General features: G+C 36.7%; 19 pseudogenes; all 19 read right to left on the bottom strand.

The window, feature by feature from the left end:
- Nucleotides 1-639: 639 nt before the first annotated feature.
- Nucleotides 640-758, bottom strand: LOC145648275 (5S ribosomal RNA; annotated as a pseudogene).
- Nucleotides 759-1,425: 667 nt separating this feature from the next.
- On the bottom strand, nt 1,426-1,544 carry LOC145648273 (5S ribosomal RNA; annotated as a pseudogene).
- Nucleotides 1,545-2,210: 666 nt separating this feature from the next.
- LOC145649900 (5S ribosomal RNA) lies at nt 2,211-2,329 on the bottom strand (annotated as a pseudogene).
- A 791-nt stretch (nt 2,330-3,120) lies between these two features.
- On the bottom strand, nt 3,121-3,239 carry LOC145650854 (5S ribosomal RNA; annotated as a pseudogene).
- Nucleotides 3,240-3,587: 348 nt separating this feature from the next.
- Nucleotides 3,588-3,706, bottom strand: LOC145649348 (5S ribosomal RNA; annotated as a pseudogene).
- A 791-nt stretch (nt 3,707-4,497) lies between these two features.
- On the bottom strand, nt 4,498-4,616 carry LOC145650249 (5S ribosomal RNA; annotated as a pseudogene).
- A 348-nt stretch (nt 4,617-4,964) lies between these two features.
- On the bottom strand, nt 4,965-5,083 carry LOC145649347 (5S ribosomal RNA; annotated as a pseudogene).
- Nucleotides 5,084-5,432: 349 nt separating this feature from the next.
- Nucleotides 5,433-5,551, bottom strand: LOC145649346 (5S ribosomal RNA; annotated as a pseudogene).
- A 791-nt stretch (nt 5,552-6,342) lies between these two features.
- Nucleotides 6,343-6,461, bottom strand: LOC145648765 (5S ribosomal RNA; annotated as a pseudogene).
- Nucleotides 6,462-7,568: 1,107 nt separating this feature from the next.
- LOC145650520 (5S ribosomal RNA) lies at nt 7,569-7,687 on the bottom strand (annotated as a pseudogene).
- A 352-nt stretch (nt 7,688-8,039) lies between these two features.
- On the bottom strand, nt 8,040-8,158 carry LOC145644018 (5S ribosomal RNA; annotated as a pseudogene).
- Nucleotides 8,159-9,170: 1,012 nt separating this feature from the next.
- On the bottom strand, nt 9,171-9,289 carry LOC145650248 (5S ribosomal RNA; annotated as a pseudogene).
- Nucleotides 9,290-9,637: 348 nt separating this feature from the next.
- LOC145649344 (5S ribosomal RNA) lies at nt 9,638-9,756 on the bottom strand (annotated as a pseudogene).
- Nucleotides 9,757-10,105: 349 nt separating this feature from the next.
- On the bottom strand, nt 10,106-10,224 carry LOC145649343 (5S ribosomal RNA; annotated as a pseudogene).
- Nucleotides 10,225-11,015: 791 nt separating this feature from the next.
- LOC145650234 (5S ribosomal RNA) lies at nt 11,016-11,134 on the bottom strand (annotated as a pseudogene).
- Nucleotides 11,135-12,240: 1,106 nt separating this feature from the next.
- On the bottom strand, nt 12,241-12,359 carry LOC145650519 (5S ribosomal RNA; annotated as a pseudogene).
- Nucleotides 12,360-13,370: 1,011 nt separating this feature from the next.
- Nucleotides 13,371-13,489, bottom strand: LOC145649414 (5S ribosomal RNA; annotated as a pseudogene).
- A 666-nt stretch (nt 13,490-14,155) lies between these two features.
- On the bottom strand, nt 14,156-14,274 carry LOC145648067 (5S ribosomal RNA; annotated as a pseudogene).
- A 790-nt stretch (nt 14,275-15,064) lies between these two features.
- Nucleotides 15,065-15,183, bottom strand: LOC145643774 (5S ribosomal RNA; annotated as a pseudogene).
- Nucleotides 15,184-15,605: the final 422 nt, after the last annotated feature.

Below are 15,605 nucleotides of genomic sequence, written 5' to 3'. Positions count from 1 at the left end.
GGAGGCACTAACAGACAGTTTTTTGATGAATCACTGCACTTCACATTCAGGCATGTGAGTTGGAGAGTAAATGAAAGTGATGCAAAAAAAACTTACAGCATCTGCTATTCCCAGGTGCTAACAGATAGTTTGAGTTAATTATTCACTGCACTTCAAATTTGAATATGATAGCTTGAACATAAATTAAAGGGATGCAATACAATCTTACAGCACCTGCTATTCCCTGGTACTAAAATATTTCTATTTAATCTGTACACTTCACATACAAGCTTGTCAGTTGCAGATTAAAGTAAAGTGATGCAACAAAAACTTACAGCATTTGCTATTCCCAGGTGCTAACAGATAGTTTTTTTAATTAATCACTGCACTTCACATCCTAGCATGTCATCTTGAAAGTAAATTAAAGTGATGCAAGAGAAGCTTACAGCATCTCGTAGTCCAAGGTGCTAACAGATAGATTTTTGAGGAATCACTGCACTTCACATTCAGGCATGTGAGTTGGAGAGTAAATGAAAGTGATGCAAAAAAAACTTACAGCATCTGCTATTCCCAGGTGCTAACAGATTGTTTTTTTTATTAATCACTGCACTTCACATTTGAGCATGTCAGCTTGAAAGTAAATTAAAGTGATGCAAGAAAAGCTTACAGCACCTGGTATTCCTAGGTAGGGTCCCACCTCAGTACTATTCAGGCCCAAACTTACTTAGCTTCCAAGGTCAGATGAGATTGGGCGTTCTCAAGCTGGTGTGGCCGTAAGCCTTAAACACTTACTCAAATTGCCTAATCATAGCAAATATGATCAAAGACCAATCTGACAATTTTTTTTATTAATCCCTGCACTTGACATTCTAGAATGTTATCTTGAATGTAATTAAATGATGCAATAAAAGCTTACAATACGGAGTTGGTATACGGAGGCACTAATTATTCACTGCACTTCAAATTTGAACATGATAGCTTGAACATAAATTAAAGGGATGCAATACAATCTTACAGCACCTGCTATTCCCTGGTACTAAAATATTTCTATTTAATCTGTACACTTCACATAAAAGCTTGTCAGTTGCAGATTAAAGTAAAGTGATGCAACAAAAACTTACAGCATCTGCTATTCCCAGGTGCTAACAGATAGTTTTTTTAATTAATCACTGCATTTCACATCTTAGCATGTCATCTTGACAGTAAATTAAAGTGATGCAAGAGAAGCTTACCGCATCTCGTAGTCCAAGGTGCTAACATATAGTTTTTTGATGAATCACTGCACTTCACATTCAGGCATGTGAGTTGGAGAGTAAATGAAAGTGATGCAAAAAAAACTTACAGCATCTGCTATTCCCAGGTGCTAACAGATAGTTTTTTTTATTAATCACTGCACTTCACATTTGAGCATGTCAGCTTGAAAGTAAATTAAAGTGATGCAAGAAAAGCTTACAGCACCTGGTATTCCTAGGTAGGGTCCCACCTCAGTACTATTCAGGCCCAAACTTACTTAGCTTCCAAGGTCAGATGAGATTGGGCGTTCTCAAGCTGGTGTGGCCGTAAGCCTTAAACACTTACTCAAATTGCCTAATCATAGCAAATATGATCAAAGACCAATCTGACAATTTTTTTTATTAATCCCTGCACTTGACATTCTAGAATGTTATCTTGAATGTAATTAAATGATGCAATAAAAGCTTACAATACGGAGTTGGTATACGGAGGCACTAATTATTCACTGCACTTCAAATTTGAACATGATAGCTTGAACATAAATTAAAGGGATGCAATACAATCTTACAGCACCTGCTATTCCCTGGTACTAAAATATTTCTATTTAATCTGTACACTTCACATACAAGCTTGTCAGTTGCAGATTAAAGTAAAGTGATGCAACAAAAACTTACAGCATCTGCTATTCCCAGGTGCTAACAGATAGTTTTTTTAATTAATCACTGCATTTCACATCTTAGCATGTCATCTTGACAGTAAATTAAAGTGATGCAAGAGAAGCTTACCGCATCTCGTAGTCCAAGGTGCTAACATATAGTTTTTTGATGAATCACTGCACTTCACATTCAGGCATGTGAGTTGGAGAGTAAATGAAAGTGATGCAAAAAAAACTTACAGCATCTGCTATTCCAAGGTGCTAACAGATGGTTTTTTTATTAATCACTGCACTTCACATTTGAGCATGTTAGCTTGAAAGTAAATTAAAGTGATGCAAGAAAAGCTTACAGCACCTGGTATTCCTAGGTAGGGTCCCACCTCAGTACTATCCAGGACCAAACTTGTTTAGCTTCCAAGGTCAGATGAGATTGGGCATTCTCAAGCTGGTGTGGCCGTAAGCCTTAAACACTTACTCAAATTGCCTAATCATAGCAAATATGATCAAAGACCAATCTGACAATTTTTTTTGTTAATCCCTGCACTTGACATTCTAGAATGTTATCTTGAATGTAAATTAAATGATGCAATAAAAGCTTACAACATCTGGTATACGGAGGCACTAACAGACAGTTTTTTGATGAATCACTGCACTTCACATTCAGGCATGTGAGTTGGAGAGTAAATGAAAGTGATGCAAAAAAAACTTACAGCATCTGCTATTCCCAGGTGCTAACAGATAGTTTGAGTTAATTATTCACTGCACTTCAAATTTGAACATGATAGCTTGAACATAAATTAAAGGGATGCAATACAATCTTACAGCACCTGCTATTCCCTGGTACTAAAATATTTCTATTTAATCTGTACACTTCACATACAAACTTGACAGTTGCAGATTAAAGTAAAGTGATGCAACAAAAACTTACAGCATCTGCTATTCCCAGGTGCTAACAGATAGTTTTTTAAATTAATCACTGCATTTCACATCCTAGCATGTCATCTTGACAGTAAATTAAAGTGATGCAAGAGAATCTTACAGCATCTCGTAGTCCAAGGTGCTAACATATAGTTTTTTGATGAATCACTGCACTTCACATTCAGGCATGTGAGTTGGAGAGTAAATGAAAGTGATGCAAAAAAAACTTACAGCATCTGCTATTCCCAGGTGCTAACAGATAGTTTTTTTTATTAATCACTGCACTTCACATTTGAGCATGTCAGCTTGAAAGTAAATTAAAGTGATGCAAGAAAAGCTTACAGCACCTGGTATTCCTAGGTAGGGTCCCACCTCAGTACTATCCAGCCCCAAACTTTCTTAGCTTCCAAGGTCAGATGAGATTGGGCGTTCTCAAGCTGGTGTGGCCGTAAGCCTTAAACACTTACTCAAATTGCCTAATCATAGCAAATATGATCAAAGACAAATCTGACAATTTTTTTATTAATCCCTGCACTTCACATTCTAGAATGTTATCTTGAATGTAAATTAAATGATGCAATAAAAGCTTACAACATCTGGTATACGGAGGCACTAACAGACAGTTTTTTGATGAATCACTGCACTTCACATTCAGGCATGTGAGTTGGAGAGTAAATGAAAGTGATGCAAAAAATTTACAGCATCAGCTATTCCCAGGTGCTAAGAGATGGTTTTTTTATTAATCACTGCACTTCACATTTGAGCATGTTAGCTTGAAAGTAAATTAAAGTGATGCAAGAAAAGCTTACAGCACCTGGTATTCCTAGGTAGGGTCCCACCTCAGTACTATCCAGGACCAAACTTGCTTAGCTTCCAAGGTCAGATGAGATTGGGCATTCTCAAGCTGGTGTGGCCGTAAGCCTTAAACACTTACTCAAATTGCCTAATCATAGCAAATATGATCAAAGACCAATCTGACAATTTTTTTTGTTAATCCCTGCACTTGACATTCTAGAATGTTATCTTGAATGTAAATTAAATGATGCAATAAAAGCTTACAACATCTGGTATACGGAGGCACTAACAGACAGTTTTTTGATGAATCACTGCACTTCACATTCAGGCATGTGAGTTGGAGAGTAAATGAAAGTGATGCAAAAAAAACTTACAGCATCTGCTATTCCCAGGTGCTAACAGATAGTTTGAGTTAATTATTCACTGCACTTCAAATTTGAACATGATAGCTTGAACATAAATTAAAGGGATGCAATACAATCTTACAGCACCTGCTATTCCCTGGTACTAAAATATTTCTATTTAATCTGTACACTTCACATACAAACTTGACAGTTGCAGATTAAAGTAAAGTGATGCAACAAAAACTTACAGCATCTGCTATTCCCAGGTGCTAACAGATAGTTTTTTAAATTAATCACTGCATTTCACATCCTAGCATGTCATCTTGACAGTAAATTAAAGTGATGCAAGAGAAGCTTACAGCATCTCGTAGTCCAAGGTGCTAACATATAGTTTTTAGATGAATCACTGCACTTCACATTCAGGCATGTGAGTTGGAGAGTAAATGAAAGTGATGCAAAAAAAACTTACAGCATCTGCTATTCCCAGGTGCTAACAGATAGTTTTTTTTATTAATCACTGCACTTCACATTTGAGCATGTCAGCTTGAAAGTAAATTAAAGTGATGCAAGAAAAGCTTACAGCACCTGGTATTCCTAGGTAGGGTCCCACCTCAGTACTATCCAGGCCCAAACTTTCTTAGTTTCCAAGGTCAGATGAGATTGGGCGTTCTCAAGCTGGTGTGGCCGTAAGCCTTAAACACTTACTCAAATTGCCTAATCATAGCAAATATGATCAAAGACAAATCTGACAATTTTTTTATTAATCCCTGCACTTGACATTCTAGAACGTTATCTTGAATGTAAATTAAATGATGCAATAAAAGCTTACAACATCTGGTATACGGAGGCACTAACAGACAGTTTTTTGATGAATCACTGCACTTCACATTCAGGCATGTGAGTTGGAGAGTAAATGAAAGTGATGCAAAAAATTTACAGCATCGGCTATTCCCAGGTGCTAAGAGATGGTTTTTTTATTAATCACTGCACTTCACATTTGAGCATGTTAGCTTGAAAGTAAATTAAAGTGATGCAAGAAAAGCTTACAGCACCTGGTATTCCTAGGTAGGGTCCCACCTCAGTACTATCCAGGACCAAACTTGCTTAGCTTCCAAGGTCAGATGAGATTGGGCATTCTCAAGCTGGTGTGGCCGTAAGCCTTAAACACTTACTCAAATTGCCTAATCATAGCAAATATGATCAAACACCAATCTGACAATTTTTTTTATTAATCCCTGCACTTGACATTCTAGAACGTTATCTTGAATGTAAATTAAATGATGCAATAAAAGCTTACAACATCTGGTATACGGAGGCACTAACAGACAGTTTTTTGATGAATCACTGCACTTCACATTCAGGCATGTGAGTTGGAGAGTAAATGAAAGTGATGCAAAAAATTTACAGCATCGGCTATTCCCAGGTGCTAAGAGATGGTTTTTTTATTAATCACTGCACTTCACATTTGAGCATGTTAGCTTGAAAGTAAATTAAAGTGATGCAAGAAAAGCTTACAGCACCTGGTATTCCTAGGTAGGGTCCCACCTCAGTACTATCCAGGACCAAACTTGCTTAGCTTCCAAGGTCAGATGAGATTGGGCATTCTCAAGCTGGTGTGGCCGTAAGCCTTAAACACTTACTCAAATTGCCTAATCATAGCAAATATGATCAAAGACCAATCTGACAATTTTTTTTGTTAATCCCTGCACTTGACATTCTAGAATGTTATCTTGAATGTAAATTAAATGATGCAATAAAAGCTTACAACATCTGGTATACGGAGGCACTAACAGACAGTTTTTTGATGAATCACTGCACTTCACATTCAGACATGTGAGTTGGAGAGTAAATGAAAGTGATGCAAAAAAAACTTACAGCATCTGCTATTCCCAGGTGCTAACAGATAGTTTGAGTTAATTATTCACTGCACTTCAAATTTGAACATGATAGCTTGAACATAAATTAAAGGGATGCAATACAATCTTACAGCACCTGCTATTCCCTGGTACTAAAATATTTCTATTTAATCTGTACACTTCACATACAAACTTGACAGTTGCAGATTAAAGTAAAGTGATGCAACAAAAACTTACAGCATCTGCTATTCCCAGGTGCTAACAGATAGTTTTTTAAATTAATCACTGCATTTCACATCCTAGCATGTCATCTTGACAGTAAATTAAAGTGATGCAAGAGAAGCTTACAGCATCTCGTAGTCCAAGGTGCTAACATATAGTTTTTTGATGAATCACTGCACTTCACATTCAGGCATGTGAGTTGGAGAGTAAATGAAAGTGATGCAAAAAAAACTTACAGCATCGGCTATTCCCAGGTGCTAACAGATAGTTTTTTTTATTAATCACTGCACTTCACATTTGAGCATGTCAGCTTGAAAGTAAATTAAAGTGATGCAAGAAAAGCTTACAGCACCTGGTATTCCTAGGTAGGGTCCCACCTCAGTACTATCCAGGCCCAAACTTGCTTAGCTTCCAAGGTCAGATGAGATTGGGCGTTCTCAAGGTGGTGTGGCCATAAGCCTTATCCGCTTACTCAAATTGCCTAATCATAGCAAATATGATCAAAGACCAATCTGACAATTTTTTTTTATTAATCCCTGCACTTGACATTCTAGAATGTTATCTTGAATGTAATTAAATGATGCAATAAAAGCTTACAATACGGAGCTGGTATACGGAGGCACTAATTATTCACTGCACTTCAAATTTGAACATGATAGCTTGAACATAAATTAAAGGGATGCAATACAATCTTACAGCACCTGCTATTCCCTGGTACTAAAATATTTCTATTTAATCTGTACACTTCACATACAAGCTTGTCAGTTGTAGATTAAAGTAAAGTGATGCAACAAAAACTTACAGCATCTGCTATTCCCAGGTGCTAACAGATAGTTTTTTTAATTAATCACTGCATTTCACATCTTAGCATGTCATCTTGACAGTAAATTAAAGTGATGCAAGAGAAGCTTACCGCATCTCGTAGTCCAAGGTGCTAACAGACAGTTTTTTGATGATTTACTGCACTTCACATTCAGGCATGTGAGTTGGAGAGTAAATTAAAGTGATGCAAAAAAAACTTACAGCATCTGCTATTCCCAGGTGCTAACAGATAGTTTGAGTTAATTATTCACTGCACTTCAAATTTGAACATGATAGCTTGAACATAAATTAAAGGGATGCAATACAATATTACAGCACCTGCTATTCCCTGGTACTAAAATATTTCTATTTAATCTGTACACTTCACATACAAGCTTGTCAGTTGCAGATTAAAGTAAAGTGATGCAACAAAAACTTACAGCATCTGCTATTCCCAGGTGCTAACAGATAGTTTTTTTAATTAATCACTGCATTTCACATCCTAGCATGTCATCCTGACAGTAAATTAAAGTGATTCAAGAGAAGCTTACAGCATCTCGTAGTCCAAGGTGCTAACAGATAGTTTTTGATGAATCACTGCACTTCACATTCAGGCATGTGAGTTGGAGAGTAAATGAAAGTGATGCAAAAAAAACTTACAGCATCGGCTATTCCCAGGTGCTAACAGATAGTTTTTTTTTATTAATCACTGCACTTCACATTTGAGCATGTCAGCTTGAAAGTAAATTAAAGTGATGCAAGAAAAGCTTACAGCACCTGGTATACATAGGTAGGGTCCCACCTCAGTACTATCCAGGCCCAAACTTGCTTAGCTTCCAAGGTCAGATGAGATAGGGCATTCTCAAGCTGGTATGGCCGTAAGCCTTAAACACTTACTCAAATTGCCTAATCATAGCAAATATGATCAAAGACCAATCTGACAATTTTTTTTATTAATCCCTGCAATTGACATTCTAGAATGTTATCTTGAATGTAAATTAAATGATGCAATAAAAGCTTACAACATCTGGAATACGGAGGCACTAACAGACAGTTTTTTAATGAATCACTGCACTTCACATTCAGGCATGTGAGTTGGAGAGTAAATGAAAGTGATGCAACAAAAACTTACAGCATCTGCTATTCCCAGGTGCTAACAGATAGTTTTTTTTATTAATCATTGCACTTCACATTTGAGCATGTCAGCGTGAAAGTAAATTAAAGTGATGCAAGAAAAGCTTACAGCACCTGGTATACATAGGTAGGGTCCCACCTCAGTACTATCCAGGCCCAAACTTGCTTAGCTTCTAAGGTCAGATGAGATTGGGCATTCTCAAGCTGGTGTGGCCGTAAGCCTTAAACACTTACTCAAATTGCCTAATCATAGCAAATATGATCAAAGACCAATCTGACAATTTTTTTTATTAATCCCTGCAATTGACATTCTAGAATGTTATCTTGAATGTAAATTAAATGATGCAATAAAAGCTTACAACATCTGGTATACGGAGGCACTAACAGACAGTTTTTTGATGAATCACTGCACTTCACATTCAGGCATGTGAGTTGGAGAGTAAATGAAAGTGATGCAAAAAAAACTTACAGCATCGGCTATTCCCAGGTGCTAACAGATAGTTTTTTTTATTAATCACTGCATTTCACATCCTAGCATGTCATCTTGACAGTAAATTAAAGTGATGCAAGAGAAGCTTACAGCATCTCGTAGTCCAAGGTGCTAACATATAGTTTTTTGATGAATCACTGCACTTCACATTCAGGCATGTGAGTTGGAGAGTAAATGAAAGTGATGCAAAAAAAACTTACAGCATCTGCTATTCCCAGGTGCTAACAGATAGTTTGAGTTAATTATTCACTGCACTTCAAATTTGAACATGATAGCTTGAACATAAATTAAAGGGATGCAATACAATCTTACAGCACCTGCTATTCCCTGGTACTAAAATATTTCTATTTAATCTGTACACTTCACATACAAACTTGACAGTTGCAGATTAAAGTAAAGTGATGCAACAAAAACTTACAGCATCTGCTATTCCCAGGTGCTAACAGATAGTTTTTTAAATTAATCACTGCATTTCACATCCTAGCATGTCATCTTGACAGTAAATTAAAGTGATGCAAGAGAAGCTTACAGCATCTCGTAGTCCAAGGTGCTAACATATAGTTTTTAGATGAATCACTGCACTTCACATTCAGGCATGTGAGTTGGAGAGTAAATGAAAGTGATGCAAAAAAAACTTACAGCATCTGCTATTCCCAGGTGCTAACAGATAGTTTTTTTTATTAATCACTGCACTTCACATTTGAGCATGTCAGCTTGAAAGTAAATTAAAGTGATGCAAGAAAAGCTTACAGCACCTGGTATTCCTAGGTAGGGTCCCACCTCAGTACTATCCAGGCCCAAACTTTCTTAGTTTCCAAGGTCAGATGAGATTGGGCGTTCTCAAGCTGGTGTGGCCGTAAGCCTTAAACACTTACTCAAATTGCCTAATCATAGCAAATATGATCAAAGACAAATCTGACAATTTTTTTATTAATCCCTGCACTTGACATTCTAGAACGTTATCTTGAATGTAAATTAAATGATGCAATAAAAGCTTACAACATCTGGTATACGGAGGCACTAACAGACAGTTTTTTGATGAATCACTGCACTTCACATTCAGGCATGTGAGTTGGAGAGTAAATGAAAGTGATGCAAAAAATTTACAGCATCGGCTATTCCCAGGTGCTAAGAGATGGTTTTTTTATTAATCACTGCACTTCACATTTGAGCATGTTAGCTTGAAAGTAAATTAAAGTGATGCAAGAAAAGCTTACAGCACCTGGTATTCCTAGGTAGGGTCCCACCTCAGTACTATCCAGGACCAAACTTGCTTAGCTTCCAAGGTCAGATGAGATTGGGCATTCTCAAGCTGGTGTGGCCGTAAGCCTTAAACACTTACTCAAATTGCCTAATCATAGCAAATATGATCAAACACCAATCTGACAATTTTTTTTATTAATCCCTGCACTTGACATTCTAGAACGTTATCTTGAATGTAAATTAAATGATGCAATAAAAGCTTACAACATCTGGTATACGGAGGCACTAACAGACAGTTTTTTGATGAATCACTGCACTTCACATTCAGGCATGTGAGTTGGAGAGTAAATGAAAGTGATGCAAAAAATTTACAGCATCGGCTATTCCCAGGTGCTAAGAGATGGTTTTTTTATTAATCACTGCACTTCACATTTGAGCATGTTAGCTTGAAAGTAAATTAAAGTGATGCAAGAAAAGCTTACAGCACCTGGTATTCCTAGGTAGGGTCCCACCTCAGTACTATCCAGGACCAAACTTGCTTAGCTTCCAAGGTCAGATGAGATTGGGCATTCTCAAGCTGGTGTGGCCGTAAGCCTTAAACACTTACTCAAATTGCCTAATCATAGCAAATATGATCAAAGACCAATCTGACAATTTTTTTTGTTAATCCCTGCACTTGACATTCTAGAATGTTATCTTGAATGTAAATTAAATGATGCAATAAAAGCTTACAACATCTGGTATACGGAGGCACTAACAGACAGTTTTTTGATGAATCACTGCACTTCACATTCAGACATGTGAGTTGGAGAGTAAATGAAAGTGATGCAAAAAAAACTTACAGCATCTGCTATTCCCAGGTGCTAACAGATAGTTTGAGTTAATTATTCACTGCACTTCAAATTTGAACATGATAGCTTGAACATAAATTAAAGGGATGCAATACAATCTTACAGCACCTGCTATTCCCTGGTACTAAAATATTTCTATTTAATCTGTACACTTCACATACAAACTTGACAGTTGCAGATTAAAGTAAAGTGATGCAACAAAAACTTACAGCATCTGCTATTCCCAGGTGCTAACAGATAGTTTTTTAAATTAATCACTGCATTTCACATCCTAGCATGTCATCTTGACAGTAAATTAAAGTGATGCAAGAGAAGCTTACAGCATCTCGTAGTCCAAGGTGCTAACATATAGTTTTTTGATGAATCACTGCACTTCACATTCAGGCATGTGAGTTGGAGAGTAAATGAAAGTGATGCAAAAAAAACTTACAGCATCGGCTATTCCCAGGTGCTAACAGATAGTTTTTTTTATTAATCACTGCACTTCACATTTGAGCATGTCAGCTTGAAAGTAAATTAAAGTGATGCAAGAAAAGCTTACAGCACCTGGTATTCCTAGGTAGGGTCCCACCTCAGTACTATCCAGGCCCAAACTTGCTTAGCTTCCAAGGTCAGATAAGATTGGGCGTTCTCAAGGTGGTGTGGCCATAAGCCTTATCCGCTTACTCAAATTGCCTAATCATAGCAAATATGATCAAAGACCAATCTGACAATTTTTTTTTATTAATCCCTGCACTTGACATTCTAGAATGTTATCTTGAATGTAATTAAATGATGCAATAAAAGCTTACAATACGGAGCTGGTATACGGAGGCACTAATTATTCACTGCACTTCAAATTTGAACATGATAGCTTGAACATAAATTAAAGGGATGCAATACAATCTTACAGCACCTGCTATTCCCTGGTACTAAAATATTTCTATTTAATCTGTACACTTCACATACAAGCTTGTCAGTTGTAGATTAAAGTAAAGTGATGCAACAAAAACTTACAGCATCTGCTATTCCCAGGTGCTAACAGATAGTTTTTTTAATTAATCACTGCATTTCACATCTTAGCATGTCATCTTGACAGTAAATTAAAGTGATGCAAGAGAAGCTTACCGCATCTCGTAGTCCAAGGTGCTAACAGACAGTTTTTTGATGATTTACTGCACTTCACATTCAGGCATGTGAGTTGGAGAGTAAATGAAAGTGATGCAAAAAAAACTTACAGCATCTGCTATTCCCAGGTGCTAACAGATAGTTTGAGTTAATTATTCACTGCACTTCAAATTTGAACATGATAGCTTGAACATAAATTAAAGGGATGCAATACAATATTACAGCACCTGCTATTCCCTGGTACTAAAATATTTCTATTTAATCTGTACACTTCACATACAAGCTTGTCAGTTGCAGATTAAAGTAAAGTGATGCAACAAAAACTTACAGCATCTGCTATTCCCAGGTGCTAACAGATAGTTTTTTTAATTAATCACTGCATTTCACATCCTAGCATGTCATCCTGACAGTAAATTAAAGTGATTCAAGAGAAGCTTACAGCATCTCGTAGTCCAAGGTGCTAACAGATAGTTTTTGATGAATCACTGCACTTCACATTCAGGCATGTGAGTTGGAGAGTAAATGAAAGTGATGCAAAAAAAACTTACAGCATCGGCTATTCCCAGGTGCTAACAGATAGTTTTTTTTATTAATCATTGCACTTCACATTTGAGCATGTCAGCTTGAAAGTAAATTAAAGTGATGCAAGAAAAGCTTACAGCACCTGGTATACATAGGTAGGGTCCCACCTCAGTACTATCCAGGCCCAAACTTGCTTAGCTTCCAAGGTCAGATGAGATAGGGCATTCTCAAGCTGGTATGGCCGTAAGCCTTAAACACTTACTCAAATTGCCTAATCATAGCAAATATGATCAAAGACCAATCTGACAATTTTTTTTATTAATCCCTGCAATTGACATTCTAGAATGTTATCTTGAATGTAAATTAAATGATGCAATAAAAGCTTACAACATCTGGTATACGGAGGCACTAACAGACAGTTTTTTGATGAATCACTGCACTTCACATTCAGGCATGTGAGTTGGAGAGTAAATGAAAGTGATGCAAAAAAAACTTACAGCATCGGCTATTCCCAGGTGCTAACAGATAGTTTTTTTTATTAATCACTGCATTTCACATCCTAGCATGTCATCTTGACAGTAAATTAAAGTGATGCAAGAGAAGCTTACAGCATCTCGTAGTCCAAGGTGCTAACATATAGTTTTTTGATGAATCACTGCACTTCACATTCAGGCATGTGAGTTGGAGAGTAAATGAAAGTGATGCAAAAAAAACTTACAGCATCTGCTATTCCCAGGTGCTAACAGATAGTTTGAGTTAATTATTCACTGCACTTCAAATTTGAACATGATAGCTTGAACATAAATTAAAGGGATGCAATACAATCTTACAGCACCTGCTATTCCCTGGTACTAAAATATTTCTATTTAATCTGTACACTTCACATACAAGCTTGTCAGTTGCAGATTAAAGTAAAGTGATGCAACAAAAACTTACAGCATCTGCTATTCCCAGATGCTAACAGATAGTTTTTTTAATTAATCACTGCATTTCACATCCTAGCATGTCATCTTGACAGTAAATTAAAGTGATTCAAGAGAAGCTTACAGCATCTCGTAGTCCAAGGTGCTAACAGATAGTTTTTGATGAATCACTGCACTTCACATTCAGGCATGTGAGTTGGAGAGTAAATGAAAGTGATGCAAAAAAAACTTACAGCATCGGCTATTCCCAGGTGCTAACAGATAGTTTTTTTTATTAATCATTGCACTTCACATTTGAGCATGTCAGCTTGAAAGTAAATTAAAGTGATGCAAGAAAAGCTTACAGCACCTGGTATACATAGGTAGGGTCCCACCTCAGTACTATCCAGGCCCAAACTTGCTTAGCTTCCAAGGTCAGATGAGATTGGGCATTCTCAAGCTGGTATGGCCGTAAGCCTTAAACACTTACTCAAATTGCCTAATCATAGCAAATATGATCAAAGACCAATCTGACAATTTTTTTTATTAATCCCTGCACTTGACATTCTAGAATGTTATCTTGAATGTAATTAAATGATGCAATAAAAGCTTACAATACGGAGCTGGTATACGGAGGCACTAATTATTCACTGCACTTCAAATTTGAACATGATAGCTTGAACATAAATTAAAGGGATGCAATACAATCTTACAGCACCTGCTATTCCCTGGTACTAAAATATTTCTATTTAATCTGTACACTTCACATACAAGCTTGTCAGTTGCAGATTAAAGTAAAGTGATGCAACAAAAACTTACAGCATCTGCTATTCCCAGGTGCTAACAGATAGTTTTTTTAATTAATCACTGCATTTCACATCCTAGCATGTCATCTTGACAGTAAATTAAAGTGATTCAAGAGACGATTACAGCATCTCGTAGTCCAAGGTGCTAACAGATAGTTTTTGATGAATCACTGCACTTCACATTCAGGCATGTGAGTTGGAGAGTAAATGAAAGTGATGCAAAAAAAACTTACAGCATCGGCTATTCCCAGGTGCTAACAGATAGTTTTTTTTATTAATCACTGCACTTCACATTTGAGCATGTCAGCTTGAAAGTAAATTAAAGTGATGCAAGAAAAGCTTACAGCACCTGGTATTCCTAGGTAGGGTCCCACCTCAGTACTATCCAGGCCCAAACTTGCTTAGCTTCCAAGGTCAGATGAGATTGGGCGTTCTCAAGATGGTTTGGCCATAAGCCTTAAACACTTACTCAAATTGCCTAATCATAGCAAATATGAACAAAGACCAATCTGACAATTTTTTTTATTAATCCCTGCACTTGACATTCTTGAATGTTATCTTGAATGTAAATTAAATGATGCAATAAAAGCTTACAACATCTGGTATACAGAGGCACTAAAAGACAGTTTTTTGATGAATCACTGCACTTCACATTCAGGCATGTGAGTTGGAGAGTAAATGAAAGTGATGCAAAAAAAACGTACAGCATCTGCTATTCCCAGGTGCTAACAGATAGTTTGAGTTAATTATTCACTGCACTTCAAATTTGAACATGATAGCTTGAACATAAATTAAAGGGATGCAATACAATCTTACAGCACCTGCTATTCCCTGGTACTAAAATATTTCTATTTAATCTGTACACTTCACATACAAGCTTGTCAGTTGCAGATTAAAGTAAAGTGATGCAACAAAAACTTACAGCATCTGCTATTCCCAGGTGCTAACAGATAGTTTTTTTAATTAATCACTGCATTTCACATCCTAGCATGTCATCTTGACAGTAAATTAAAGTGATTCAAGAGAAGCTTACAGCATCTCGTAGTCCAAGGTGCTAACAGATAGTTTTTGATGAATCACTGCACTTCACATTCAGGCATGTGAGTTGGAGAGTAAATGAAAGTGATGCAAAAAAAACTTACAGCATCGGCTATTCCCAGGTGCTAACAGATAGTTTTTTTTATTAATCACTGCACTTCACATTTGAGCATGTCAGCTTGAAAGTAAATTAAAGTGATGCAAGAAAAGCTCACAGCACCTGGTATTCCTAGGTAGGGTCCCACCTCAGTACTATCCAGGACCAAACTTGCTTAGCTTTCAAGGTCAGATGAGATTGGGCGTTCTCAAGATGGTTTGGCCATAAGCCTTAAACACTTACTCAAATTGCCTAATCATAGCAAATATGATCAAAGACCAATCTGACAATTTTTTTTATTAATCCCTGCACTTGACATTCTAGAATGTTATCTTGAATGTAAATTAAATGATGCAATAAAAGCTTACAACATCTGGTATACGGAGGCACTAACAGACAGTTTTTTGATGAATCACTGCACTTCACATTCAGGCATGTGAGTTGGAGAGTAAATGAAAGTGATGCAAAAAAAACGTACAGCATCTGCTATTCCCAGGTGCTAACAGATAGTTTGAGTTAATTATTCACTGCACTTCAAATTTGAACATGATAGATTGAACATAAATTAAAGGGATGCAATACAATCTTACAGCACCTGCTATTCCCTGGTACTAAAATATTTCTATTTAATCTGTACACTTCACATACAAGC

Source organism: Electrophorus electricus, chromosome 13 (genome assembly GCF_041902795.1).
Source record: "Electrophorus electricus isolate QZ-2024a chromosome 13, ASM4190279v1, whole genome shotgun sequence".
Classification (NCBI taxonomy): Eukaryota; Metazoa; Chordata; class Actinopteri; order Gymnotiformes; family Gymnotidae; genus Electrophorus; species Electrophorus electricus.
This window is presented reverse-complemented; position numbering and strand designations above follow the sequence as displayed.